The following is a 5,269-nucleotide window of genomic DNA, read 5'->3' as shown; positions in this document are numbered from 1 at the left end:
GCCGGAGACCACTGCATACGAGTGGAAATTTGGGATTTTGTACGAAGCACTTGCTCTCATTTTTATCACGTACGATAGGATCGTCCACTCGCGTTCCTGGAGAGCCTGTTTCCACTTGCCTTCCAACTCAGCTGTTAACGAGCTTAACCAGCTGGTCACTAAATTAACTGTGTTCTTTGGACCAATTTAACAGCCTGTCGTCAGGTGCCGCTGCTTTGAATTGATTTTTGAAAACCCACACGCCGGCTCTCCAGAACAAGGATTCTATACCCCTGCAAAGAACTCATCTTCTTTTTTTCTCTTGGTCATAATCTGTACCGCGACCAATAAATAATAAACCATCGCGGGCAAGATACGACATTGAATTCCTAACATTGAAATTGCATCATTGTGCTCTGTGACATTTCTATCTCTGGTTATATAAATGTATATGGAAAATCCGAAAAATCTCAATATCATATGTAATTGTGATATTTCCTGAATTTATTGGCTAACCGAAAACATACATAAACTGGGTGGAACGTGTACAAACTGAGTACCGTGTTCGCACGTGTTGCAGTAATCACTACACTAGGGAGTACGGAATTCTTTATCATCAATTGATCTCTGTAATAAATAATGACACAAGCATAAGCATCTTTGGATAACCCCTTATGCAGGAAAAAGGCAACACCTACAGGTCCACTTATAAAAAAAGTGTAGTGTGAATGCCATGGTAAAACTAGAGTAAAGCGTAGTAAAACATAGAAAGATCGCAGTAAAAGCAGGATAAAAGGTAAAGAGGCACATCTCAGTTCAGACCTTTGAGGACTATGACAAAGATTGGTTTGGTTAGCACTGTGTATTAGGTGGAAGACCCATGTAAAGCTTTTTATGGGTCATTTTGACACTGTTAGGGACTGCGAATTCCTGAGCAGGATCCTGCTTTTCCCCCTTGGAAGCTGGATATTCCTGGTGAGGGTTGCAGCAATCCTGGGCCTGTCCTGGCAGTACTGGGCATCAGGCGGGATTGTGCCTTTGGACAGGATGTCACTACTGGACACGCACGGGGACACTTTAGAGACGTTAATTAATCTAACTCACACAGCAAAAACTAGAACACCTGGAGAAAACTCACATGGACTCAAGGGAAACTTAAAAACACTGTAAAGAGGGCACCCTGGGTCAGAATTGAACCTGTGACCCAAAAAAGCAGGGAAGCAACAACATTAATCACAAAGCTACTGTGTTACCTTCCCCTCTACCTTTCCTTAAATAGACACTTACACTGTGTCATGGCCTCCAAATCCATGCACTGCGTTTGTTGCATTATGGTTTGCTTCTTGCCTTTTCTGCAAATGATCTGTTGCTTTTCTGCCACATGTTTACTTTGGCCTCCTTGGTGTGAGTGTTGTCTGACTCAGGGCTGAGAGAGAATTCTGTCCTCTTTGATCTGTCCCTTTCCACGCCCAGCACGTCTTAATTTGGTCTCGCTCCAACCCATCCTCCTACAGTCATCTCCATTCCAACTTTTGTCCATCTCTAAATAAAACTTTTATTTCTTCCCTTCTGTTTCCCTAATTATGGGATTAGGAATACAGCAAACCACATTAGTGGCCAATGACTTGCGTTGTTGTTTTCTGCAAGTTTTATTGTGCAGAGTTTAAAGCTAAGAATGATAACATTTATATACATCTCTCTTTCTAAATGAGAGAAGTGGAGATGGCCACAGTAATGCAGCTGGATCTGTTGACCAGAACACACACTCCCTGAAACAGCATGGCTAAGACATCCATCCATTTTCTGCCTGCTTTATACAGTACAGGATAACAGAGGAGTCAGAGCCTATCCCAACAGGCAATGGGCACTCTCAAGAGGACACCAGTCCATCACAGGGCAAACACAGACCAGGGCTGGTTTACCCAGAAACCAAATAACATACCAGCATGTCTTTAGACTGTGGTGGGAAACATGAACATACAAACTCCACAAGAACAGCACCCCAGGAATTGAACCCAGGACCCCAGCACTGCAAGCAGTATTAACCACTGCATCACTGTGGCACCCATGGCTAAAACATTCCTCTTCCTATTCTCTTTAGGCACATTCTTTCAGTACTCAATGCATGAAAAAACAGGTTCCTGAAACATGCCAAGCGGTGAACAACATAGAGCGTTGGTATCGTTCACATACCAAAATGGAAATGCATCATTTCTAGAAATGTATATAAAAAAAACTTTAGGAAAATCTTCTTTTTAGCAAGGCTTGTTTATGAAAATGAGGGAAACGACGTCACTAAGAATAGGGTTTTCTGGTTATTTATTGAGGTGAGCTGTTTGTACGGGTATAGAGATTTCTGATGACAGCTGTACACATGCGAAGGAGGAGCTGTGGATTCCCACTGTACTCTAGTGTAATCTGGGTCACTGGAAGGGCATTCTCAACTTGCCTGAAGAGACCTGCAATTTCAGTCCAGCACAGAGAGACAGTTTCTGTCTGTCTGAATGAATATGGTGCCCCTACACAAGCAAAACCTGTAATGAGATTTAGGGCATCCCAACTCTGCATCCACCTGTCTAAGAAGACTTCCCAAGTCTTGCAGAGGTTCCAGGAATAAACTACAATCCCACACAGGAAGGCTGATGTCATCGGAACATTGTGGAAACACACCATGACAACTACTGATTCTCTCCACCAGGTTGCAATAAATAGGATATCACAATAACCTAATTATTATTAGATGTCACAGGCAGAAGAAAGCCTGTCTGTCCCCGAGTATAATGAGTGCATACTAAAAGTTTAATACAGTGCCATCCAGCAGAGGGAAGCATTGTACCACAAAGCTCAAAATACATTTTCTTGGCAGGATGTATACTGTATTTTGTTGAACTTTTGACAATGCTCCTGCCTTTTTTGAATTAAAGAATTTCCCAAATCATTCTCCTGTCCTCACAAATGTCAGAAGATAGCTCTTCATTTAAGGTGAGGTGACCTGTTTTTTGCTAGGCTTCAGCAATGATCAGCTGGGTGAGGAGTAGTTGTAGAGATGTAAAAAAACATCTTCCCTTATAACAGCTGGGTTGGAAGAACAAAGTGCTGCAAAGGAACTCGGGTGCAATCTGATCTGATCTGAAGAGCGGAGAATTTGCTCCGAATTATTCGTATTTCAAGACTCTCAACCAGTGTGGCTAGACAACCACATCAAAGCCAGTTTAGATGTGGAAGAGGATTTTCCCTTTCACCAATCTCTTCCCTTTTACTCAGTGGCAGACATCGCGTATTACACACCCAGAATCAGTTCTCCTTTTGTGCATGTAACAACAACAGCAAAACCTCAGAAGTCTGTCCTCAGTGGGATCATTCAGTTTTGGTGCTGGCTATTATGTTTTTTCCTGATTTTTCAATCAATCATGATTTGCAACACGCTTCTAGGGGGTTATTCTAATCCCTGTTTGTATCTCATGCCACAGATGGTCTTGCCTGGGTCAGTAAAGCCAAGAGATTCTGGGGTTCACTGTTCTCAGCTACGAAGCAGAGCGAGTCAAGAGCCCTGGAAGAACTCTGCACCTGATAAGTTTGGATCTCATTCTACAGTCATCTGTGAGGGCTCCCCTAGACACTGTTTACAGTCTAAGAGTCAGTAGAACAGCGGCCGCAAAAAAACAAACCCTTCAGTAAATATTTGCCATGGATGTTGCAAGGCTGGAAAAGGGGGCTGTGATTTCCATGAGTGTGGCAGACCAGCACAACTTCAAATACAAGATCCCCAGCATCCACTTTCACTTCCCAGGACAAAGAAATTGGGAATGGGAATGGGGACCGTCCTAAAAAAAGTAATGCAGCTCATCATTAAGAAAAAGATCTGTGTTCTTCATCCTCCACACGGGACACAATTAGCGGGGCGGTGGCTCTGTGGCTCAGGATCTGCGCCTGTGACTGGAAGGTTGCCGGTTTGTATCCCACGGCTGGCAGAGGAATCCTACTCCGTTGGGCCCCTGAGCAAGGCCCTTAACCCCAACTGCTCCAGGGGCGCCGTATAAATGATGACCCTGTGCTCTGACCCCCAGCTTCTCTCCCTGTCTGTGTGTCTCATGGAGAGCAAGTTGGGGTGTGCAAAAAGACAAATTCCTAATACAAGAAATTGTATATGGCCAATAAAGTGATCATATCTAGCCAAACTTGTCTCACTTGCTCAAGCATGTCGGTGACTTTTTCCCTCTTCTTACATGGGGCCAGTTATCCGATGGCCTGACTTGTCTCAAACACACTATTCCCTTACTTCTTACTTCTCTTGAGACCCACATTACAGACTCCTTCAAGAAGCCATTCATTAAATTATAGATTCACTTACTGTAGCTAATAAACTGCCAACCAGGTGAGACAGGATGAATGACCTTCTCTTGTTTACAACCTTTCCTATGTCTTTATGTCTAAAGTTTAACCAATTTCCTCAAGAGGGCAAACTGCCAGGTTTAATTTTTTTGCCCTATTTGTTATTCTTCATTTCATGCCCACCCACTGTATTTCTGTTGGTCAGAATTCAAAGGAACAATTCCTGCAGTGAGCAAGGAAGGGCTGACCAGCTCTGCAGGTGTTTGCGAGACAAATCCTGAGCACCAGTCCTTGGAACAACGCAATGATGATGAAGATGAGAATACACGGAGCTAATGGCAGCTTTAACAAGCTGAATCATGTGGGTTGAAAAAAAATAAATGAAGCATCTTAGTTCAGAGGTTTCCTGGTGATGAAAATATTGAAAGAACATGAAGGAATGAGAAACGAACTAGGAATCGCAGAACTGAACAACCAAACCGCATGGGGAACACAATTGCTATGACATGCTTCATGCATCGCTCATTATAACCATCAGTGTTATTAGTAATGCTGTGGGCTACTTTGAATTCCTTTATGATTCCTATAATGAGCCCAAGAAAATTACCCAACTAACAGCTTAATTCAATTTAACATGGTCAGTGTAGATGGATTGCCTTGTAACACAGCATGCTTGCCTTAAAGGCATATTTTATTTAATCCCTTTAGATTCTTCATTTACATCCTCGAGTGTGCTCAGAATGATTCACCACAATTAGTGGCCTTCAATTATTTGTTTAGCCAACATTCTTTCTAAACTTCCCTCTCCAGGCAAAGGAAAACTGAAGGAATGGGGAGCCTATTTTATGCCACGTTTCAGGGTAGTGCAGCTTACCAGCTAAAAGAGTCCTGTGAGACATTGAACAATTACGTTCAAAAAGGTATGTGAAACAAATACGAGTAAAAATCTGAGGACATT

Source organism: Lepisosteus platostomus, chromosome 27, assembly GCF_059453375.1.
Source record: "Lepisosteus platostomus isolate fLepPlt1 chromosome 27, fLepPlt1.hap1, whole genome shotgun sequence".
In the NCBI taxonomy this organism is placed as follows: domain Eukaryota; kingdom Metazoa; phylum Chordata; class Actinopteri; order Semionotiformes; family Lepisosteidae; genus Lepisosteus; species Lepisosteus platostomus.
Note: the sequence above shows the minus strand (reverse complement) of the source record.